We start from the raw sequence: 25881 nt of genomic DNA on the forward strand, positions 1-25881 counted from the left end.
TGTCTGAGAATGGACCAGTTTAATGTCATAATTAAGACAAAATCCTATGAGTATTACAAAGATTACAGAACAATTAGCCTAACTCCTTTTTCAGTAAAGCATTAGATACCATTTTTTAGAGATCAGATGGGAACACTTTAAAAAAAGGAAAATGTCTTGATTTAAATGTAGTAAACCTTCCTGAATGAAGCATAATCATGTCTCACTTAGAAAGGTAATAAGGCAGTTGACTTCCATTAATCTTCAGTAGATCAAAAGGATACAGATAGCATAATTAAAACATCAATGACTGCGTAACAAAGTTTCACAATGGTTGTAAAAAGTAATGAGTTGTAAGAAAAATGGAGGAAATTTTTCTGGTATTTATATACCATAAGATTTTGACAACAATAATACTTCCATGAATATCCATATGGGTTTGCCTATTTAAGGTTAAAAAACTAACTGTTCCAAAAGGCTGATATTCGTGCCAGTTTATAAATTGCAAATTAAAACATAGGAAGATTATTTTTACAAGTGGTATTGCCACTTTCAAGAATATATTTTACAATGTAGAGAAAACTCCAACAAAAATCTCAAAAGAAGTAGCAAGTCAGCAGATGAAGAAGTAGCTGAAAAGCAAATATTTATGAAAGAACTCACAAATACAGATTTTTGTTTCTAACCTTAGGCATTCCAGCTAGAAATTATTGACTTTAAAAAAACATACAAGATCAGAAAAAAGGAAAAGCTCATCCTAATATTAAAACTCTCTCTGAAAATTCAGGCACTATGGGTTGAATTTCTGGCTCTGCCTCACTCTCCCTGTATGACCTTTGGCAGGTCACTTATGTCTCAGTTTCTTCTCAACAAAGTGGGAATCAAATTTCTGTGCTGTGTAGAGGTTATACAAGGCAAATTCATTAACATCTGAGCCTGACAATGTACAGCAGTAAGGAGCAAATAAATTAGATATGTATCAGAGAAGTTGGTGGCTACAGAAGTCTGTTAGTGCTACAGAAAAATGATTTCATACTTATGTTTTATTTTTTTTTCCCTTGACATTTAGAGTTGCTGGACTTTTACCAAACTACAAAATGTCTTCCAGCTTCAGTAGCTGAGCTTCAGCCTGATAAGGCAGCAGATGCCACATGAGAGAAGGCACCTGTTTTGCACCCTTGCTGCATTAGGTAATTATGTACATAACAACTTAGATGTGCAGTCCTTGAAATTCAAACTGTTGCAGCTATCAAAATCTTGAGCTACTCATAGAAGCAGTGAGAGTGTGCTGAATGAATTCACAGTGAAGTATGCCTTGCCTCCTCAATTAAATTGTGTATGTGTGTGTGTGTGTGTGTACAAGAGCGTTTGCATCCATTCCTGTGTGAACCTATAGATTTTTTTTTATTATTATTCAAGAAACTGGTTGATAAAGCAGTGACAGAAAGCTAAAGTTTGTGTAAATGAATTGGAGCCAGCTGGTGAAATATTATAAATGAAAAAGTTCAAAAAGTCAAACAGACATATGGCTGGAATGCCAAAATGTCACATTAGGTCAGAAAGTGTCAGCAGAAAAAGAAATACACCAGAGAATTTATACTTAACAAAAGGGGTAGGAAAGAGATAAAGATCCGTCGCTGATGTGGATGGTGAATGGTGTTGCATCCAGTTGGCATCCAGTCACTAGTGGTGTCTCCCAGGGATCAGCCAGTCCTCTTCAATATCTTTACGGATGATCTGGACGATGGGATTGAGTCTACCATCAGCAAATTCACAGATGACACCAACATGGGTTGGAGTGTTGGGTGGTAGGAAGGCTGTGCAGAGAGACATGGACAGGCTGAATTGATGGGCTGAGACCAACAGCATGAGGTTCAACAAGACCAGTTGCTGGGTCCTACACAACCCCAGCCAGTTCTACAGGCTGGGGGAAGAGCAGCTGGAAAGCTGCCAAGTGGAAAAGGACCTGAGAATGTTGGTCAGCAGCTGGCTGAACATGAGCCCAGCAGTGTGCCCAGATGGCCAAGAAGGCCAATGGCATCCAGGCCTGTGCCAAGAATAATGCAGTCAGCAGGACTAAGAAAGTGATTTTTCCCCTCTACTCAACACTGGGGAGGCCATACCTTGAATCCTGTGTTCAGTTCTGGGCCCCTCACGACAAGAAGGACATTGAGGTGCTGAATTGTGTCCAGATAAGGGCAATGGAGCTGGTGAAGGCTCTGGAGCACAAGTCATATGAGGAGCAGCTGAGGAAGCTGGAGTTGTTTAGCCTAGAGAAAGGAAGCTCAGGGGTGACCTTATTACTCCCTAAAACTATGGAAGGAGGTTGTAGCCAGTTGGAGGTGGGTATCTTCTCCCAGGTAACAAGTGACAGGACAAGAGAACATTGCCTCAAGCTACATCAGGAAAGGTTTAGGCTGGACATTAGGAAGACTTTCTTCACAAAAAGGGTGATTGGGCATTGGAATGGGCTGTCAGGGAGGTGGTGGAGTCACTGTCCCTGGAGGTGTTTAAGAAAAGACTGAACGTGACACTTTATGCCATGGTCAGGGTGACATGGTGGTGTTCAGTAATAGGTTGGACTCGATTACCTCAGAGGTGTTTTCCAACCTAAGAGATTATGTGATTCTGTGATCTTTGAGCATCATACTAATAGCTAAATCTGAAGATTGGCAGTAAGACAAGGTATAAGACAAGGAAAAACAACTCAAATATTTTTTAGAAGTTTTTTGCGATGTGACCGGTGCATACTACTCATCCACAGAAACAATATAAATTTATACTCAAAATTAACAAAATAAATATTTACATTTTTCATATTTGCACATTTAAAGTTTACTTGGACAATGTGCCTGATGAACCATATACCTGCAGAGGTAAGGAACAACTCAGCCATGTTTGCTGCCTTCTGTTTCTGTTTGATTTATGTTTGTTTGCAAATGATACTAGATTCCCAATTTCTAGGTTTACTGTTTGTCAGTTTTTACTATTATTGGATTATACATACATACAGGAATTCATGGTCCAGAGATTTTTACTAACTGCACAGTGGGAATTGTTCACAAGGACTTTTTCCATTAAGGGCAGTGAAATGCAAGGAGGCAGGGCCAGATCCTAAGTACATCTAGAACTTTGTGACTGAAGGCGTTCAAAGTTGTCACAGGTGGAGTTATAAAGGTGTAATTATACAGAACCAAGGAAATGAAGCCAAAATCTTGTTCATGCTACATATGCACTGTAGGACAAAAGCTCGCAGATTTCTGAATGCGGCAGCCAGCCCTACCAGTGTGAGCACTTAGCATTAACATGCTATTCTATCCTCCTGCGTTCACTGCAGATTGCCAGGATCAGGCTAGATCTGGCTTTGCATTGCAAGAGCTGTATGTAATGTCATCACAGAATCATTTCATGCTTTAACTTAGGGAGAGTTGTCAAGAAACTTTTTCATTCTGTTACAGTTGTGGAAAGAAATGTCCTAAGCAGGCCCAGTATAACTGCTCCCAAGGGCATGGTTGTCAAGATCTTTCATTAAAGCTGAATACTTCCAACGGAGCTCGTGTTAAATTTCCAATAATCTGCACAAAAGACATTCAGGATTCTGAGGCTGAAGACTAACTTGCCATTTTTTACAGCCCAGCAGTCAAATGAAAAGTCTCATTGGTTCATGGATAAGGAACACAAAAAGTTTAGGTTACTGATGATGAAGTCTTCAAGAGATGGATCATGCAGCTACTTAAGATGTTAGTTACAGAGGAAACTGGGCATGCAATTCAACATTTCTGAGTTGTTTGTCAGGGAAATAACTGATGCCAGGAAATACTGATGAATGTAGAAGACCACCAGGTTTAGCAGAATATATTCTTTACAAGAAATATCCTATCCTTGTGGGACATAAAGGGCAGAAAACAGAAAAAGCTATATCAGAAGAAGGTGAAAAGCAGTCAATACAGACTAAGTACCTTTTAAATGCAGTTTAAGGAAATAATAAACCACTATATATTTATACTGAATTTTATTTCAATTCTAGAAGTCTAAAGAACAAGACAGGGGATCTAGAATACTTCATTTAAACAAGGGTATTGATAAAATAATAGGTGTATCAAGAATTTGTTACAAGGAAAGAAACCTGTTTAGCACCATGGCTGATCTATCTATCTAATTATATTTCTCTATCAGTAATTTAATCAGGGGCAGGTCATAGTCTAGAGCACTGCCTCACCATGGTCCATGCTGCTAGAACTCCTTATGGCAAGGAAGTGATTTGTGGCAACAAGTGGTGTCTAGACACCTTCTTTATTGGTATATATTGGTATACATATATATATGTATAATACCAGGGTATGAAGCATACAGAAAAGCTACAGCATGCTTAAGATAAGAAGTATGTCACATATACAAATAAGAACAGGCAGACTTTTTTTCAGGTCTAAGCCAAATATATTCCTCCTTCACTATTGCTAGTTGTAATTTGGCTACTTTACATTCCCCAACAGATGAAGTAGGGAGGTCTCAGTCTTCTCCCACACTCCAAGAATGAAAGTGTCTGTTGGCCATGACCACAGGTAATATCAGAGGCACCATCATAATTAAGAGTAGCTTAATATAAAACAGATGGCAGAGCTAATGAAAGGAGATGCTTTGGAGATGGAAAACCAAAAATCCCTTGGGTGAGCCATCCTGTGGTGAAAAACTGGGATAAGCAGCAATAAGGCTACCTTCGTTCAGCACAAGGCATATTGACATTTGTACTAGATCATGAGCATCAACACTTTACTGAATCACAAAAAAGGCCTAGAAACATTCTTCTGTTTATTACTCAACACAAAACACTAAGCTGAGACACTTAAAGAAAAGACTGGACCTATAAAATCTACAGAAATCTGTTTCCAAGGTCTTCATTTCAATGAATGTTGTGCTGCCCCTCTTCTTGTTAACACTGCCAACACTCAGAGTGTATGCTGAGCCTTAGCTGCATAGGTACAGCTGACAGCATTGACTGTTACCAGGAGTCACTTTCTGAAAGGAAATGGATGCATTCCAAGCACTTGCAGGACCTCAACATTGACCACTGCCACCTCTGCAGCAGCAGATGATAAGCTCTTCCTCAGGCACTAGCTTCTGCTCCTGCTGAGCAGTGGCTGACAGGAGGGAGTGCACTGCAGCAGTGCCCAGAGATTAAATTCTTGTTGTAGCAGGGGGCAGCTTGCTCTGCCGTGAACTACATTAATCCAGTAGGAGCTGGAAACTACCACCCCAGCTATATGTGGTGAGCAACTTTTGATTTGTGAGTGGCCCAATGTGCATTTTCCTTTTCTTTTGCTCCTAATTTTGTGCACATTTCCCTAAGAGGCAAGATTTAAAACGCAGAGTCATCCTGTAAGCCTGGTTTGTTTCAGCCCTACAACCTCCCTCTGCCCTTTGAGAGAAAGCTTCCCCCAGTCACGGTGAGCTGTGCCTACATTGTCTACGTGCTGCACAATGGAAGAATGCTGGTAAAGTTCATCTTTAGACTAATGGCTGCCTTATCACTGCACAACTCCCCTATGTTTGTATTTGGAAAGCAAGTGAAAATGGATAAAATACAGCATATTCAGATTATCATAAGGTAAGTTAATCTTCTTGTTTTTCTTCATGTAGAAATAGTTACATCTTACAGAAGTAAAGATTCCTTTCTGTCCAGCTGTACTGAAGCTCATTGATGCTTAAGGCCTGCCTAAAAGAGCATTAGGGAAACCATGTGACTAACAAAGGCCATAAAATTATTTAAATACGTGCTGGTTTTGTTGTATTGCTCAGGATGTAGATGCAAGTCAATGATATGTTGGTTCATGGCTTTCTTATCCAAATACTAGAATTTTTTTGTATCTTGAAATACAGGGTAACAAGAACGGGAATCCTTGAGGTCTCAGTGTTTAGCAGCTTAGCCTGTTCCTAAGCATAATAGGCAAAATTGATGCCCAGGCACACTTGTGAGGGTAATCTATTTGCATTTCAAAGGCAGTAAGGTTTTAATCATGTAGCTGTTCACTCAGAGAGTGCAATTATAGTTCCATGTTAAAACGAACCTCTAAGTAGAAAACCAAAACAAAAAAAAACCAACTAGGTGGAGGGGAGGGGGGAGGGGATGATCTGTTTCAGTAAAAGATAAGTGTTCTATGTTGTAGGAAGAAAAATTACAGCTAGAAGATTCTGCCTTACTATGAGAACCTCTGAACCTGCAGTTTAAAATGCAGTTCATTCTACATTCAAAACAACTGGGGTTAGTAGTCCATACAGAATTTGTAGCGCTTTTGTATCTTTTTCTCAAAGGTTGGGATGAGGAACACATCTTAAAATACAAAAGATTTCATTCATTTCTCTTTGCATGTCATAAAATATTTTTTTTTCTTTTTTTTTTTACATTTAACTTATTGGTAACTTTTACTCCCCAGAGAGTAGCTAGGAACTCACTGAAAAGTAGTACATCCACTCTGGGCTGGGAGAGGCTGAGAAATTCTGTGCACGCAAGGAGCATGAGCTGTGAATACAGGAGACTCTTGTGTTCCCCTGAAGATGGCACAGAAATCTTGGTTACAAATCTTCACAGTGTAGTAATTGAAGGGGGATAGCTGGAAAAGCAGTGTATCAGCTAGAAAATTAAGCCTGCTATAAATGAGTGAGAGATTAATTCCTTCAATTGGCTTATTAACATCTTTAGAAAATATTCCATTACTTTGTAGGGTTGGGGTTTTTTTCAGTGGATTTCACCTTGAGTCGTTTTCATAAACTGGAGCTCCCCCTCAAGGAATACAATGGGAAACTAGTTTTGTGATAGACGATACAGATTTCTCATTTTGACTAGAAGAATCCTTATATCTTAGCCTACAAAATCTTAGAGATATTCTTCAGCATATTCCATCACTTACTGCTGATATGTAGTTTGCAAAGCAATTTCATGTAGAAGTGAGACTGTTCTTAAATTAAGAAACCTAGGCCAGAAAAGATTAGAATATTGATTTTAGTGACTTTGGGGATATAAGTATGATTTTATTCAAGCTCCAATTCTTGTACCATAAAATAAGTGATACCCACACTCCGCAGTAGTACAAAAAGCCTGTGTTTTGGCTCAGCCCCATCCCTCACACTTCATCACAGATTAAATGAGACCTGCTAGATGGGTCATTACAAGCAGCTCTTAGCAGAGCACCTCTCCAGCAGCCCCACTGCCCACTGTCAGTCAAGGCAGTACATTCAGAAAAGATGATGGGCTAGAAAATTCCCAGTGTCAAAAAGAGGGGACACAGGAGGACAAATGGTCCACACCCTGTCAAGGAAGTCTAGGCCATGGTGTCCAAAAACTGTGGAAGGAACTCTTCCAAGACATGAAGACCCTCAGCCTTAAATTTTGCATTTCTTCAGCCTTACTTCTCTGATAGAGACATTTTTCAGTATAAATAAAGAAACCCAAATCCAATCAAAATAACAGTATATATCAAACAAAACACAGCACATCACTATTTTGGGGTGGAGAAGAATGAGTCATATATGACAAATGTCAGTCACCTGGCTGAATTCATACTGCAGCAGCACTAATAGTGTGCTGATACCCAAACAGGCAGGGAAGGAGGGAACACCCAGTACCAAACAGTTGTCACTAAGTAGGTGAGCATGAGTGATATCATCATCAGGAATGGGACTTGACTTTGTTCCCTTCTCACTGCCTCTAGTATCCCCAGTGCCCCTTCACCTTGACTTGTCATAGGACAAGTCAAAAAGCTATAAAATTATCCTAAACAGGAAAAGATGGCCTGAGATACTCTCTGCAATAGTTTCAGTGACATTAGGGCTTTCTCTGCCTGTCCACATTCAGTCACACTGAGACGGTATAAATATGATTATTAAATAAAATTTTGATCTGGCTAAGAAGTTTATCCTAACTAAAAGAACATTGTTGACTAAACACTAGCAGTCTGTGACTATTTCTACCTCCTTACACTGAGGAAAGACAATACTGGCTGTGCCACTCTTAGAGGCTCCACTTTCCATATTTTCACATTATTTACTGTTTGATTTCTTCTTCAATTTGTGGCAGTTAGAAAGATATTTAACAAGTCCAATCCTCCCAGGGATGGGTACCTGGGTTTTTTTTAACATTGAAATTATTGTTGTTCTTTGACTTTTTGGTTTTCCTTTTAATGCTGTACAGTAGATAGAAAGCAAAATGATACACATGATTGGCCACAGCAATGTCACTCCACCCAAGTCCTTAAAAGCTACAGTTTCATGCTATTTTTCTTGGCACAGTAGTTAGATTTTGTATTTTGCAGGCCCTCACAGTTTTGCAGTAGACTGTGCACATACAGCCCTTGCCCTGCACTGGTTGCTCAATCCTGAAAGTTTGGAGTTGGTACTGCCCCTTATTCCCCTTAAGCAGCCAGAGGGAATGCCCTGTCATTCAGGAGCCCAGCTGCCAGAGATCTAAGAGCAAATCTTTGTAAATTATGTGTATTTATTCAACAGAAACTGCAAGACAAACACAGGCAGTGAAACCAGTGATACCAGGGAGTTTCCTGGAACCTACTATACCTACCTACCTGTAAGTATGGTACAGCTGTAGAATCTGCTGAGAGAGAAGAGTGGTTTTTGGTCAATTTAAAAAACCATAACACGAGTAGCAACTGTTTGAAAGTGAAATAAATTGCAGCTAAATGGACAGAAGGATTTAATTGACTTAATTACGTCAAATTTAGTTAATTATTGTTCAGCGGGTGCAAACAAAGCTACTCTTCTATGCTATACAACAAAATCTGTAGAACTTTAAGTAAATACTTATAATTCCTTACTCTCTCAAGAATTGCCTTAATGTTAATAAGACTCTCCATCAGAACAAAGCCTCAGTCTACTTTTTAGTGGCACTTTCTAATGGCACCCCTTTTCTCTAATCAACTAGCACAAAAACCTTTTCCCCAGTTCTCCAGTAGCTCAAGTAGCAAATATATGGCTTTGAGAGGAAAGCAGAAATTATACTGCTTCACAGTAGGTAGTCCTTTCCTGCCCATAGACATTTACTGAGAAAAAAAATCAGTGTTGTCTGTCTTTTGTATATGCTGTGGCCTCTGGGCTATGACCTGAGAACTGCAAATGTTTCAATCTACACAAGGAGAGCTGGAGGGAAATGGTCAGCAGCCAGGCATGTCTCTACTCATAGCCACACGAAGCCATAGTTTATACTTTGAAATCAGTGCAATTGCAGAAGGATTTTTTTATTTTTAAGTGTAAACTAAATCCCTCAAGTAAAGGGATCCATGTCTGATCATAAAACTCTCTGACCTTAAAACTGTTAGAAGTACCCCCCACACAGCAACACTCCATATTATTTTTTTCTAGAGAACATTTGTTTTGATTCTTCTTACTGTCCTCTCAGCTGACTAAACCCTTTTCTTCCTCACCTACACCTTCATTTCCATGGACATGCAACATACAGACATTGCAAACACTTCAGTTACTTTATCATTACATTCATACCCCATTTCCTCATTACTGGTGGCCTCTCATCTGTCACAAACAATGTGCAAGTAAGCAAATGCAAGCTTGTAACATCCAGGCTGCATCACAAATTTCTATTCATGCAAGAAGGAATAATTCTGTGCCCTGTGTCAGCTGGCTTTGTGGTTTGCAAAGGCTGTAGTATCAGGGGCTGATTAGAAAGGAAACGAAGAATGCAGCAAATGCAATTGGTTTTGCTACTGCTACTCCCACTAAAGAAGGCACTTTTCATTTGTCTCTGTAATGAGAGAGCCTTTCCACTCACAGGTACATTAAGGAAGAGTGTGTGCATGGGGGGGTCCCCACTGTGCAGTTACCCTGATGTTTTCAGGACTTTTCAGATGGCTTCTGCTGAATTAGATGCATAAAGGAAGAACTAATCCTGCTGAATCAGGAAATGAGACAATGGGGATACTCTGTACGATTCCCATTAACTTTATATTATAGTCTGCAAAGGCTACAGCTCTGAATATTTGATACTTGTCTAAGTCCTACTGAAATCAATGGGAATTTGATGTACAAGTTCAAACTGCATGGGGAATGTGGAGGACCCTGGTGACCAGAAAAAAAACATTTTCTACGTTATTCAGGTATTTAGAGTCTGTATCTCAGTGCTCTGAGTCTCATCTATAAAACAGGATTATTGAGGCTTCTGAATAAGGCTGAGAAACAATTTGCAACCTTATTTTCTTATACACCTTAAGCTTTGGGTGTTGTACCATTAAAATTTAGAATCACAAGGAAAACATTCTATTATAGAGCAAAAAAGTTCATTTTAACTGCAGCCCATATGCTCCAATATCACCTATCTTTCCATATTGTTAACCTAACTAGTGGCATCAGCTTGTTTGGTTGAATAAATAGATTAATTAATTTAAGACAAGCATCCCCATTATCTTCCATTCTCTGCACAAAAAAAGACCAGTCATGATGTGCACTTATATTAAATTTTGTCAGTAAAATATGCTTGCTTGATATTGTAGGCATTTGCATTTTATATACTTCAGTTACCATCTGCTAATGGTAATTTTATCATTCAATAAATAACACTAAAGAAATCAACATTAATGAAGATTGGAGAATTTTTTAATATAGTGGATAATTTTTGGTTTATTTCTGTGAACTGCAACTGCAGCCAACAATAAAAAGGATAATCCATTAAAACTAGAGCACAATAATGAAAGCTGTTGTCAAGGTTCTGGCATAGTGGACGACCAATGGGGATTGCAGGTTCCCAGAGCATTGACTTTGTCTACCCTTTACTAAGGAGTAATGTGTGAATCATTATGCTATAGACAGATGGGACTATTCCAGAGAGACTGAGATTGCATGCTAGCCTAGCAGAAGTTCCAGGAGGCATTCATAGCTTGGATAACCACAGTGTCTCCAGCAGGGCAGAAGGAACCTAGGTATGACCAAACTCTTTTACAGAGTGAAGGCTTTAGATCCCAACTCAAGAAAGAGTGCTTCTTAGGGAGCGCAGTTCAGGCTTGCTGAATAGTTAAGTCAGCTTGACTACCACTACCAGTTTAAATACAAACATTTAATTACAGGCTTCTCTTAGCAAATGTATGCTGAGATATGCTTTTAGGTATTTTTTTGTTATCTAAGATTTTCCTTTGACTTTTTTCTCAACCTATCAAAGCACAAAAAAATCTGCTTTAAAGTTTTAAACATACACTGGGTTTGATCCTCTTTTCTGAGGTATAGCCCATATTTTTTCTTAAGTGAGATAAAAAACTATTCTCTTAGCAAGTTAGGAACCAGCTTAATCCCAAAATACAAAGCTCAGTTGTCCTCCAGTAAATTCCAGAATTCCAAGGTCTGTATTTCCATGCTCACATCTTCTGCACAGAACATAATTTGTAATTCAAATCCTGGATCCAGGAAATGTAAGAGAGACACAGAAGCAGTAGTGCTGTATCCAACCAATAAGTAAGAAGAATTAATGATAAAATGCTATGTCCTGTGGATCAGACCAGTTGTTCATTTGCCAAATATTTTCCCCTTGGCTATGTAAACAGGACATACAACTTAGAGAGACATCATGAGCATAGTGTTATCCACTGCTCTTTTCGTTAATCCCTAGCATCCATCATCATCGGGGATGTTGGAGGGCACATCTTCTTTCTTTACTGTCTATTTATGGACACATTGTCAATGGATTTGTCAAATGTCTGTCTGAATTTGCTGATATGGTCTGTATTCCTCAACCACCTTCAGCAACAAAATCCAGTAGTATCATCAACTATTGCAGGTTGGTCAGATTTCTAGAGGTCACCTAGTCCAACTTCCTGTGCATTTTATGGTTAACTTTAGTGTTAGACCAGGTTGCTTGCGCCCTCGTCCACCTCAGCTTTGGAAATCTCCAAGGACAGATATTCCACAACACCTCTGGGCAACGTGTTCCTGTATTTAACAATGCTCTTTGTGAAAAATATTTTCCTAGTTGGAATTTCTCTTTCTTCCATTTCCTTGTCACATTTTGTCAACCTTTCTCTTATATCTTTTTCTATCCACTGTGTAGCAACAACTTCTTTTAATTGTTTTAAAAGAATCTCCTAGTTTCAGAAATTTTCCCTTGTAGTAGAGGCATGTGGTGAGAAGTGCCATGAGTCTATTTTTATACTATAAGTGAAATTTACACAAAAGCAAGAGGATTTTTCTCCCTTGTGTCAAATGCAGTGAAGCAGTCTTTGCTTCTGTCGTGGTGGAAATGTGACTGTATCTCAGTCTTTGGATTATCTATAATCTGAGATGAACTATGACAGGAAAATTAAATAGGTAGCCAGTGATTTACTATTGATTGGATGTGACTGATTACTGCAAAATAATTTATTCAAAATCAAGTTTGCAGATTGAGCAATGTCTGGAAGCACAGGAATGTATAACACTAGCAAACCCTTTGTGTGAATGTCCTTCTTTTGTACAAATCCTGAACAACCTGTGGTTGGAGCAAGTACTGAATACTTAGAAAATATTTTGGATCTGGTTATTATGTGGTTCAGTACTTGATGGTCAGCTGTCTCGGATGAGGGTAGCAATTCCCATGACATGCGAGTCTAGATCAGCGTCCTACCTGAGCCTTATTTTGCTTGAAATGTTTATAATATGAATAAGCTTCTTCCTGAGAAGAAATTTCCTATTAATTTTTCTCACTCATCCTGTAACTTTTTGTCTTTTAGTAAAAGATCTGCTAAGTAATTGCTCATCAATGAAGTGAGTTTTTTCCCATCATTGGATGATTGATGCCATCCTACTATAAACTGATAAAAACAATCCCTCATCTGTTCTGGAGTCTTCAGAGGTAAATAATTTCCCATGTCAACTACTGCTCTAAATAATCCTTGGTTTATGAGCTTCTAAACCCTGTGGACTGAGGCACCATTTCCTCACTATAATTCTAAAATAAAACATAATAAAATGTTTTGTCATTGTCTTGAGTAAATGATGACCTCTCAGGCATGTGTTTCTAAAACACAGCAGAGGAAAGATTAAACACAAACAATAAATACAGACAATTGTAAGTAGAGTGTAACACTAATCCAAAATTCTGTTGAAGAGAAACTTGCCATTGTTTCCAGTGGCAAAGAACAAAGGAAAAAAATATTTATGGAATGATGTTCTGCAGGAAGTGTGCCTAGATTTTAGCTCACATGTCAAAGCAACATGGAAGAAGCATAATGGCAGTAATGGTCAAGCAATTCTGCCTGGATGCAAGTAGCACGAGAAGCTGAAGACCTGTGTACACCTGGGGCTGCTCAGGATTACTGTGCCTGTGGTGGGTGTTGAGGGAGAAGCAGCTCCAGCAGTTGCAGGTCTCCAGGAGCCATTGGTCTCTTGAGCCCCACACAACTGCCCACTGCAGTCTGAGCTGGCAGCAAAGTCCAAGTCCATGACAGACAGGCTGGGCAGATGTGTGATGGCTATGGTGACACTGACTTCTCAGGGCTCAGTGCTGTGCTGTTCCAGCTCCTGTCCCTATGGTCGCTGCTGTAGCTGCAGTGCCTGGCTTCTCCTTGGCTTCAGGTGATGCTCAGTACCTGACACCTAAAGCCTCCTGCTCAAGTGTTTGGCTATTGGCCAGTTCAGAGGGTGCTGCTGGTGCTGTGGACCCCCAGCCTAGTGTTGCTGTCCCATCCCTTTGGATGTCTCAGTCTGGCTCTCAACTCACAGCTGGCTGTGTTCTATGTTTCCATTGCTTGCACTAACATACATGGGATGAACACAGGCATCTCCATCCAGTGTGATTTTTCTCCTGTGCTAACATCTCGGTGAACGTAGAGGGCTGCACTCAGGATATCCTGCGTTTCCTTCTTCTGAATTGATGTCAGAGTCATTTTGGGGATAAAAAGATCTCTACTGGACAATGCCTACCTCTTATTAATTCTTAGCTATTTCCCAGTCCTTTAGTCCCCACAGAATTATTTTGGCAGTGAATGGCCTCTGCAATTTTCACTAACCAAAAAGATTTAAAGTTTTTCTCAGTAGTCTGAAGACAAGATGGCTGTTGCCCTCAATGAGCTAATTTGCCTGAACCCAGCTGAAGGGTGCAGCCAGATATTCAGGCTCAGGTGAAAAGGAACAGAGCCACCCCCGCTATTTCTTACAGTTCATTTTAGTGAATTTAGTTCCCATTGGAGACATGAAAGCAGATGACAGCAGCTATTATCCTGCTTTGTTCTGATTATTTCTGGCTTGCTCTAAAAGTAATTTACTATAGAATAGCCCATGTTAGAAGCTGTGGCTCTGAAATTTTACACAAAGCAAGTATAGCTTGAGCATCCTTCCTACATTGTCCTCACAAAGAGTCCTCTCCTATGTTGAAGAGAGTGGATTTGTCCCAGTGCTCCTTCAGTACCCAGTCTGTCTGTTAAAACAGCCAATGAGGTTGCCACTGGTAACAGGGTTTTATTTTCAATACAGAACTGTATTTTTTTCTAGATCTAAATGTCTGGCAAGCCTATTAATTGTGCCCATTCCAGCAAGAAGCTGAAGAGATATAATTGTAACACTTAACAACCAAATAGTAATTCATTAAAAAAGACAACCAAAAATAAACGAAAACTTGAAAATTTAGTTTCATTCTTAGCACTAGGATAGCCCTTACTTCTTTCAAATCCATTAAAGTGGAATATTGTAGGCTGAGAAAATGCAATTTGTAGCTACACAGGCAGTTTCAAGGTAGGGTAACTGTTGGGCAATTTTTCACTCTACCATTATTTTACTAAAATCAAAGGGGCTGTGCCAGTTAAGGATGAGTCAAGGATTTGCATCATTGCCCTATTAAAATGCCAAGCCACAAATCAAATAGAAAAGTATTGGTGCTGCTTGAGCTAATCAAATGGCCATGTGAAGGCTGAAGTCACCCGAAATAATCCAACAGGCTCCCTTAGTCCAGTCATCTCTAGCTGAATCCCAATGGTGTTGGAAGGCTAATCTATGCATAGGCTGCCCAAACCACTTACCAGAAAGAGAAAATGAGCTATTATATTTTAGCTACTTCAGGAGTTTATTTGGGTGGTGGAGAGTCAAGAGAGAACAACAATCAAAAGTAAATACATAACCTGAAACAACCTAAGGGACTATGTATTTTAAAGTCTGAGGAAAAGGTGCATGCTGTTGGGTGGATCACTTCACTCTTTTGAATTCAACTCTGAGACATTTAGCAGGCAGATGCATTCCTTTCATTCCCGAGGGAGTCAGTGAACATTTATTCCTTATGCCGTCTCCATTGCAAACTGTTCAAACAACTGCAGCAGAACTCCATCACAGAGCTAGCTGAATCAAAATATAATAAAAAGCAATTTTTCTAGAGATCCACCCAGAGACCCAAGAGTTCTGCTGGCAAAAATAGAAATATGTGGCATTTGGACTCTCCCAAGCTCATGCCGTGTGAAAGACGACAGACAACAAACTTGGAGCTATTGAACAATGAGGAGACAAGGCAGGAAAACAGCACTTGCTGCCTTCCTCAAAGCCAGAAATTATTGCCTTTACAATTTTTTGCTGTCTGTACTTTATGGTATTGGAGGTTTTTGTTCCTTAGTAATATAAAGGCAGGTTTATCCTATATGGGGAAAAGTGTTAGGCTTAGGATTGCTGCCTCAGCCAGTGTAAATCAAACACTTGCTTCATCTTCTGACAATAAAGGAAAGTGTGTAGTGATAGGGAAGCTTTTAGGAGGCAAACTCAAAAAAAAAGCAGCTGCATTTATTATTATTGCAAAACATAAGTAAGCAACTCACCAGCTCAGACTGAGTATTTTATGTGCACCTTAAGAAAGGGATTAAAATATGATCACATAAGATTTATTACAAAGTAATGATATAGTACTGGTATGGAATTGACTGGTTATGGATATTCAGCAATTTATCTTGTGGGTTCAAGGTTTGTCTTTGACAAAACTCAGTTCTCATGACAAAGAACATTCCACCTGGGATTAATGCAAACCAGTTTATTCCTATTTTCCTGGGTTTACAAATGTCCAGCTATATATTTGGGCACGCTCATGCATTAAGGAACAGAGAATTCTTAAGAGGCCTAAGGTTTTATTTTTGTGTCATTGGAAGGTGGTGCTTGAAGAAATTCACAGAAAAGTCACAGATAAGGAGAAAAAACATCTCTTGGGAAACACGCAGGTAAACTGGAATATTACCCCACCTTCCTTCATAGAAAGTCTGTTAAAACATCATTTTATGTAATTATCCCTAATACTACTCAGTAGGATGGTCTTTGAACATCATTGCCTTTGAAGGGTAGTTGCTCTCCCTTCTGGGAGGATTGAGGTGAGACTGTCTGTACACACTTGTGTCAGTGAATAGCTGGGTGATGGAGGACATTGCACATGCTTTACAGCTGCACAACATCAGCTCATGATTACGCTGGCAGAGAATCGCAATGATGTAGGTTGCAGAAAAATGTAGTGATCAGTGCTACAGCCTCAGAATTAAGGATGGTACCTGAATTGCAGAGTCGCAGAGTCACCGAATCACAGAAAATTTTGGGTTGGAAGGGACCTTAGAGATCATCTAGTTCCAAGCTCCCTGCATGGGCAGTGACACCTTCCACTAGACCAGGTTGCTCAAAGCCCCATCATCCAACCTGTCCCTGAACATTTCCAGGGATGGGGCATCCACTGCTTCTCTGGGGAACCTGTTACAGTGCCTCACCACCCTCATAGTAAAGAATTTCTTTGCAATGTCTGTTCTAAATATAATGCCTTTTGGCTTGAAGCCTTTCACCCTTGTCTTATCACTTCATACCCTTGTAAAAAGTCCCTCTCCAGCTCTCTTGTAGTCTCCCTTCAGGTGCTGGAAGGCTGCTATTAGGTGTTGTGGGGTATGCCCAGCCCCTGCCCTGGAGGGATCTCTGCTGAGATAAGAGATTTCGCAATCGCCCAGCAGGACTCCGTGGAAAGGCAACCACTTCTTTGGTCAAGGTGAGAAAAGACAGACCCACAATCCTTTAGGAGACCCTATGCAGATCCTTTGTAACCCATTGGCCTTCACCCATCCCCTGTAACCCTATAAAAGCTAAGGCCTCTGCCCCTGTGGGAGAGAGCTCTCGTCCCTGGCTCTCCCCTTCGCCGGAGGGGACCCACAATAAAGCTCCCTTCGTGCGGAACCAGCCACACGAGCCTCTCATCTCTCTCTGGTCTGGCGTGGCCTGGAGGCTGCCCTGCAGAGCTGAGCTGGAATCACGAGCTGATAATCACTGAAGAGCTGACAGCCTCTGCAAGGGCCCTCCTGCCAGCAGCTGAGGGAAGACACCGGGCCTCGGGAAGGCGATTCCTTTCGGGACCATCTCCCCGGACGGGTCACCTCTTCCTGGGTGAGAGACACTGACCCCACCACCACCTGTAATAAGGTCTCCCTGGTATTTTCTCTTCCCCAGGCTGAACAACCCCAGGTCTCCCAGCCTGCCTTCATAGAAGAGGTGCTCAAGCCCTCTGATCATCTTTGTGGCCTTTTGCACCTGCTCCAGCAGGTCCATATCCTTATGCTGGGGGCTCCAGAGCTGGGTGCATTACTCCAGATGGGGTCTCAGGAGAGCAGAATAGAGGGGCAGAATTACCTCCCTTGCCCTGCTGGCCACATTCCTTTTGATGCAGCCCAGGACACAGTTGACTTTCTGGGCTGCAAGTGCACATTGCCAGGTTGTGTTGAGCTTCTCATCTAACAGTCCTTTTCTTCTCATGATGTAAAAAAAGTTTTTAGTCTGAGCTGATGAATTACTTCTATGTATTTTCAAGAACCAGTAAATATATGTACTAGTATATATATTAGTATCAGAAGATGTCAGAATATCTCAGCCCACTTCCTCGGCCCCATTCCTCTTTGTATAATTCTCACAGGGAAGAAGCCCAGACACCCAGACCAGGGAATGCTGCTGGCTGCTGCAAAGGAAAACGGGCCAGCAGTCTGTGCCATGCAACCACTGTTTAGGCGAAATGCAGGCATAATGATCCTTGTGCTTCTTTTCTTCACTAAAAGCTTGAGCTACCTCTATTTCTTGCTGAAATAACTTGAATGAGGCTCACCTTTCATGAAAAAATTGTTTGTGGGAATAAAGAATATAATCTTGATGTTGTCAGTGAAATTGCTGCAGACTTAGTTCAATGTAAGTGGGACCAGAAATTGGGATATAATAATTTGAAAACATTTTGAGGGTGTCATTTTCCCCAGAACTCTTTTATCAGTGTCACTTGGTGTGTTATTTATTCACCACACATTATACTGCAGTTTCCTGATCAGACTGTGACATTTTGTAGCATCCTTTCAGCATTATTGTCAAAACTGTCTAAACTAAAAGCAAAAACTTTAAAATAATTGAGTTTTCCAGTTTGATTTAGTCCTATCTTTGCCTCTGGAATATTTCCAAAATCTATAACAGACTGAAATCAGTCCAAATTGCCTTCTCTAAATTTCAAAAGAAATGGAGAAGAAAAGAAAAAAGGCTTTTGGAGGAAAGCTTAGCAAGTCAATTAGAAAGAAGTACAGTCTAAAGAACTGGTTGCATGGTCTAGGGAAAAAAAATCACTAGCAGAATCTTATGGAAGACATTGACTTTAAGGTCAGAATTGACACTAAGGACAACAAAGAGAAAAAAAGAAAAAAAAAAAAGAATGTTCCCTCCTCCTAATGAAAAAGAAAGGAGAATTTTAGTATTTTCTGCTTTGAATTGCTTTAAAAAAAAACCCAACCAAACAAAATACATCACTGTGTGCCCCACTGGCATGAAATTTTTTGCTTAATTGTGTTGTCAAGTCAATTAAAAATTGTATTCTTGTAATGGATGGGAAAGCAACATAATAAACTCTCAGTATGAATTTTCTGAAGCAAACCTGCAAAGAGATAGACTTTATGCACAAGGGACTTTTATTTAGGCTTGAATCTGTCCAAAATAAGAACTAATACTAAACATTATGCACTAACACAGTAAGCCCTAAATACAATAAATTCTTTTTCAGTGTCTCTGCTAGTAATTTAATCAAGTTCAGGACAGCTCTGTGGCATTGAAGTCAACTGGAAGAGTGCAGTGCATGTTCATAACATAAAATTACCTTAGCCTTCCAAATCAGATGGCCGCATCCAAACTGCTTATTGGAAAAGATCCATAACCATACTCAAATCTGACCCATGGATCTGCTTGCATTTTTGGAACCTGCATAGCTTCCTTGCTAAGGAAAACTTTTATGTCTCAGGATTTAAGACAGCCACCCTCTTCAGTGACTTTTTGGTATATATCAGGTTGCATGATAAATGGGGGCTATCTGCAGGAACAGAGTTTGATGGAAAGCCACCTACAGCTAGCTAATAAAAAAGCTCAGAAGGATCTCCAAGATAGGTTCTCTGTCTGGTTGGAGCCCACAGCCTGCTCCTGAAAGCTGGTGCTGACTGTAGTTTCTTCTGAACCTTTCCTTTAAGGCATGTCTGGAGCTGCCTTTCTCCATCTGTATGGTAGCTTAACTGGTAAATTGTTCAGTGTGTAACTATGAAATAAGTGTTCCTTTCCTCAGGCTCTGCCTTAACATGTGTCTGTCCTACTGATATTTGACCCTTAAAAAACTGTCTGTAAACACTGTGCTCATTTTATTCCATTGGCTTCAACACAGTTAGTTCCATTGGAATTTACTGTAGTATAAATGCTACAGAAGTAAAAAAAGATAACCTGTGCAGCCATTGAAAATTATTGCCCTGATAGGTAAAAAATCAGAACAGGACTTAAATATTATTATGAGTTATGATTCACGGCCCTTGGACCGTAATGATGCATGTCCTAAGCATGTGATGTTGAGAACAATGCTAGTAATAGATATATAGAAATATTTCAAAGCCAGGAAAACTAATTCAACATGCTAAAAACCCACATATATGTAAATTATTGAATTACTTCTACAAAAGGAATAACAAACACTAATGACATTTATTATTATGAATGATCTATAATTATTCCATAATTGCAAGAGGTATCATGAAGATATGCTGCTTCCTACTTAGCCACTTACAGCTTGTTTCCTTTGCTATTCTCTTTGTGAAAATGGCCATAATAGACCACGTAATGTATTTTGTCCTGTATGTCTCTCACATTGGAGAAACATATTTCGTTAGATTCTAGTCTCACGTTGTTTTTAACACACACATTTTTAGCTATTTACGCAAAATTTATAAAAATAAGTTTCTTCTGCATCATATGCATAAATATTAATAGTAAACACATGCACAGTTTAGATTTGGCAAGTAAGCTGTAAAATACATTGGTATTTTTAAATGCTATTTCTTCTTTCTGCGGATCATAAAGACTTGGGAAGTGAGGGGAAATATCTGTGTTTGTTTAAATATCTGAGTCTGTTTGCCTCAGAATGAAATCTCCAGCTAACATGGTGGGAGACAGGCACTCAAAACACAGGAAGAGGATGTAACAGACATAGTGGCATCTGCTTGTACTTTTAGAACCTTAACTAAAAATGTTCTGAGGAACAGTTTCCCTCATCGTTCTCAGCAAGCATCAACTTAGCTACCCATTGATAATGTTTTAAATGTCAACATCCCTCTATCACTGCTTATCAGAGACGAAGAGGAATGACTGCAATATACCATCAAATTTCTCAAAACCCCAGGCTGGAAAGAACTTTGACTTACCAATTATATTCTGCTCTTGCAAGCTGAGGCTGAGCTGAGGACACTTGAAGGTCAGAAGCAAGACTGGGTTCAGGAACCTCAACATTAGTTTGGAGGGTGGGGTACATATTCATGAGATCATGTATAAATTATCATTCATCTGATCATATGACAACACTGGGTCTGGGGGACAGCACTGGGTCTGGGGAAGTATTTTTTTTTAATTAAAGGCTTTTTTTTTTATATATTATGAATAGCAAATGCTCTCAATTACCAACATAGTTACTTCTCACATAAGGATGAGTTCCCTCAAGCAGACCTGTGGAGGCAAAAATTTTGCAACTATTGTTATGGACAGAAGAAAAAATACAAAAGTTGGGGTTTTACTGTTTTGGTTGGTTGGTTAGTTGGTTTTTTGTTGTTGTTGTTGGTTTTGTTTTTTTCTTTTTTGGGGGGTCGGTGGTATTTTCTACTTACCTTCCTTTATTCCTCCCTCTTTCTCTAAGATGAACTAGGAATCCATTTGCAACCCTGGGATTTGTATGAAACACAAATGAAAGTCCTTCATTTTTATTCTACATATCTGTTAACAGGAAAAGGACTGCTAGAAGTGTACTTGAAAGACTCTCTTGCAATAGCTCCTTTCACAGCTTTTCCTTCCTACTCCAAGGACATTATGTAAATCAAGGAACTGTGTCAGACAGGAGAATTGCAGCAGTTAACCAAATGACAAATACAGCTCTGTAGAGGTTCCCTAATGATGGCTTCCAGACTAAATGCCTAACTTTTGGGAAACTACGTGGGAACATCATATATCATACCATATCATACCAGTGTGCATGCTAAAAGCTATTGATGCATTGAGATTGGGTGATGGAATTCTGCCATGATGGGGTGGTATTGAAGAAAGGGGCCACTGAACACACATGATAAAAGAAAATAGGGCTGAGGAAAGTGTTTGCAGACACACTGATAGAGTTCCTCTCTCAGGATACTCCATACGTTGTTACCTACTCCTAAATGAAGTGCTTTGTATCATCCCTTAGTGCTACATAATGGATACAAGTGAGTTTTTATGGCCTGTAATCCTTGCATTTGAACACATCCTAGGCGCAATCTACAGAAGCAGCCCAAATGCGTCAGCATTTTCTCTGTCATGGTGATACAGTATTAAGTAGAAGGAAACCAGGGCAGTGATCATCCCCCTGAAGGGAAGTTGTAGCAGGGCCGGGTTGGTCTCTTCTCCCAGGTAACAAGTGACATAACTAGAGGAAATGGTTTTAAGTGGCATTAGGGAAAGTTTGGATCGGATATTAGAAAAAATTTCTTCACTGGTGGTCAGGCATTGGAATGGTTTGCCCAGGGAAGTGGTGGAATCATTATTGTTGGAAATCATAGAAACATATAATCATTAAGACTGGAAAAGACCTCCAAGATCATTGAGTCCAACCTTTGACCAAACACCACCACGCCAACTAAATCATAGCACTAAGTGACATGTCATTTCTTAAACACTTCTATGGATGGTGAGTCTACCACCTCCCTGGGCAACCCATTCCAATGTTCCTCTTCTTTGGAAAATTGTGTCAGCTTGTTGTCTGTACTGCTTCAAGAGTCATCAAGGACAGATGCACAGTGAGTTCTTCCTGTATGCACACTGAACACTGAAACAAACTTCAAAACAGCTAAAAACACACAACACCTTAAAATTATATTGGACTTGGCTTCAGATGCAATGGAATTCAATATTTTTCTTCTAAAAAAGCGCCAAGTAACATGACTCAATGTGTTTCTCATGTCTTGAAAAATGTCAGGTTTTGACATAAGTCTTTATCAATCTTTGGAAACTCCTTGAACTCAAGACAGTGTAGAGAATCTGTCAGTTGTCCAAAATGGGTGGATTCTTCTAACTGGCAAATTTATTATCTCCTCTTTTCAAGTGCTGAGTCTGAAAACATTTGTATCCTTAGCTTTTTGTTAAAGAAATCTGTAGCTACTTCTTTCCCACACCTGGAACAGAAGGTAGGCAGATGGAGCTTCATGTGTCCATCTTATGGTTCAAAAATGGAGCTCACAACCTTGTGAATGTTGCATACTAACATCTCAGTATGTTTAATCATTGCCACCTAAAAATCTGAACCAAGGGACACTTCGTAAGCAGTCTTAAATTCTGCTTTAATTCAGGACTCCATGAAGAATAAAGTAGTGGAGAACTAGGCCATCAGGTTATCTATGACAGAGTAACCTCAGGTTTTCATCTTGTCCATGACAGAGCATTAAATGTTTGAGTTGAAAAAAGATGTGATATCTAGTTCTCTTATTTGCTCTTCATGTAAGAACTAAAGTCTTTGGTTTCTACCATATTTTGCTATTAAAGCCTAGATCTCTTGGGAAACTCAAGATATATTGGGAACTGTTAAAACTTTTGATACAAATATACAGTAGCAGAAATAACTACTCAGTGCTCTCAAAATAGGTTTGGCTATTTAAGTAAACTGCAGTGAAACTAAGTCGTTTGGGAATCATTTGGAATGTAGCTTGTCCAGATCTTCAGCTGGTATAATTAGCTGAGGTGCTAAACCAGCTGCTTGTGTAGACAGTTAGATTTAAGTAAACCATCGTTTGAAGAAAAGAAGAAAAAAGTTGCTTCATAGAATCTTGCTAAAGCTTAGAATTTAAGAATTCATTCTCAGACCCTGAACCAGCTTTCTTCCTCTGCCTCTCTCATCAGCTCAATGCATTTTTTTACTTGCCTTCTCTCCTCAGGCAGGAAGTATCACGGAAAACCTAAAATACAGACATGACTGCCTACCAGGAGACTTTGGAATTTGTGATGCTGGGAAGAGAGAGACATCACACTTGGGGTTGGAGATGTGAAAGAATCAGGAGAGATTTAGAGTCTGGCCATATGTAAAGCACAACTAGTCACAACCTCTCAGCTAAAGCACACTGCTTCCTTGTCACTCCTGATCATTTTAGAGGGCAACACTTCTATATGTCTTATTCCATTACATTTACTCTTTCTCTTTCTCTTAGCTGTCAGCCTAATGGACATTGACTCTTATTGTAATACCCTACGAGTACTCAGCAGATCTGACTCACCGTATTGCCCTTCTCTTTGGAGAACCTGGGTCCCAACAGTCTTCTCGCTGGTGAAGCACTGAGGCACTTCCCACACACCTGTGCCTGATCTTTGTCCACAATGGCCTTCTGACGGATGTGTCAAGGGACACGTGGACCTGCACAGAAACCAAGGAAGGGACTGAAGAGATGAGGATGGTGCATTAAGTAAACACTTTTCTTGATCCAGGTGGCCTGCTTTTGGGGTGTACAGTCAAATCTGGAAATAGGAAAGTGCTGTAGAGTCCAGTAAGATAGACTGTGGCCATGACAGCTGTCAGACAGCCTTCCAAAATGTCTGTTCTTTAACCCTGATATTGAATATATCATGGGCTAAAACTGATTAAAAGGCAAATAAAATGCCATGGGCAATTTAATAGGGAATAAAAATGTAACAACGAGTTTCTCCTTTATTTTTTTTAGCTTGCTCCTTAATCACTCCAGTGACAAGAAACATGTTTCAACCTGCCCTTCAAATGCTTTGCTCTACCAGACACCACCTGCATGAATATTATATTCCTGAAGAAATCTGCTTACCAAGTGGGGTGAGGCGAGGAAACAGGAATATTAACAGAGATGTGAGTGTTCAGCCAGCATATCAACACTGATGGTGCCAGGAAAAATGATGGCAGAAAGGTGTAGAGAAGAATTTGCTTCCTTTACCAAAGGCAGCGTTGCATGTAAAAGGACAAAATATGCACAGTATATATAATGCAGTATTTGCATCTGGATAAAATATCATAGATTCTTACAAACTACCAATAAAGCATAGGCCCTAAAATGGGAAATTTATGTGGTTTCTAGAGCATAATATTTACTAATTTTTTTTTTTTAGTGGTATTCCTGGAAAAAAAAAAAATCATAGATGCATAAAAACGTCTAAACGATGACCTTTTTTTTACTAGATTTAAGAGAAGTAACTAGAAACCTTTGCTCATCTTTGTTTCTGTTCTTTGACACCCAGGTTTGCTGTGCTGCAAAGAAATGTTATGGTACATTGCACCTATGATATATCCACCCTAACAACTGATGAGGAGAGAAGGAACATTCATGACTTTGCAATAATGAGATTGCTGATCCACGACCTGCTAGCAATTCCTGTACAGAGGAAATAAAGTCAAATAGAATTGCCAAGGACCTCATCTCCATGCTGATAACTTCACATCTTCTCAGACACATCCATCCTCAGATCACTCTTTCTGTTATTAAAACTTTTATTGTTATGGCTGAAGTAGTGGTGAGTAGTTTTGTCCTCTGAGCAGTGAACTGTCTATAGACTCCATAAATCCATTTATTTTGTCTGGTTTTATTCATTGGCAAGTTTTTTATTGTCAAGACTCAGTCAGACAAGAAATCAAACTGATAGGTACCAATTCTAAGAGAAATTTTCCCATTTACCTTTAATTGTTTTCTAATTGATACAAATAACTATGTGGATGCTGCTTTATATAAATTAGTCTCCAAAGATTAGAATCAGTTTATATTGAAGCTAACCCACCACTGTCAAATTGAAATAGTGTTTATACAGTGCCTCATGACTAGATTTAAATTGGATTTTAAATAAATTGGTGCATTTTCCTTATGCAGACATATTTTTGTTTAATAACACTACACATGGTACACCAGATATGCAAAAAACTAGCACTGATGAGTTGTTTGCATAGATGGTCAGTGCTCACTGGTTTTTGCTTGCTTGAGAGATCAAGGGTTAATCAAGGAAATGGGAGAAAGAGTGAATCGCAGGGACTAGAATGTCTTATCAGCTGTGACCTGCTCAGCTCCTGAGACACAGAAGAAACAAGGAAGTGATTTCTAGGTTATAGCAGTTCAAGACTCACCCTTCAGAATTTTCTGGAGAACTATGGTACTCTTCACCATGCTCATCCATGTCCTGCAATGCTCCTCATTTGGAGACTTCCTATTGTCAGACTGTTTTCCACTAGCATGGACCAAGTTTCCCTCTATATACTGAAAACTAACCCTTACCTGTCTGTGTCCATACCAATTTCTGTAAATTATACTGTTGCTAAGAACAAAAACATTTAACCCTAGCAATTTGCAAGCATACTAATACAGAGCTATTAAAACATCATTTATATGTTGAGAAGGCCTGTCTACATTTTATAAGTTTGCC

General features: G+C 39.6%; 3 long non-coding RNA genes across 3 annotated transcripts; 2 read left to right on the forward strand and 1 right to left on the reverse strand.

The window, feature by feature from the left end:
- LOC109145802 lies at positions 1 to 23804 on the reverse strand. Its single transcript, XR_002047450.3, has 2 exons — positions 23730 to 23804; positions 1 to 1796 (listed from the first exon to the last, which is right to left on the reverse strand). It is a non-coding gene; the product is annotated as an uncharacterized LOC109145802 (long non-coding RNA).
- On the forward strand, positions 5155 to 16208 carry LOC120411801. The gene is made up of 4 exons (XR_005604343.1): positions 5155 to 5584; positions 8479 to 8554; positions 12690 to 12811; positions 16077 to 16208. It is a non-coding gene; the product is annotated as an uncharacterized LOC120411801 (long non-coding RNA).
- On the forward strand, positions 18725 to 24798 carry LOC109145800. The gene is made up of 3 exons (XR_002047449.3): positions 18725 to 20698; positions 24171 to 24325; positions 24712 to 24798. It is a non-coding gene; the product is annotated as an uncharacterized LOC109145800 (long non-coding RNA).
- Positions 24799 to 25881: the final 1083 nt, after the last annotated feature.

The sequence above is a fragment of the Corvus cornix genome, chromosome 3 (assembly GCF_000738735.6).
Source record: "Corvus cornix cornix isolate S_Up_H32 chromosome 3, ASM73873v5, whole genome shotgun sequence".
In the NCBI taxonomy this organism is placed as follows: Eukaryota; Metazoa; Chordata; class Aves; order Passeriformes; family Corvidae; genus Corvus; species Corvus cornix.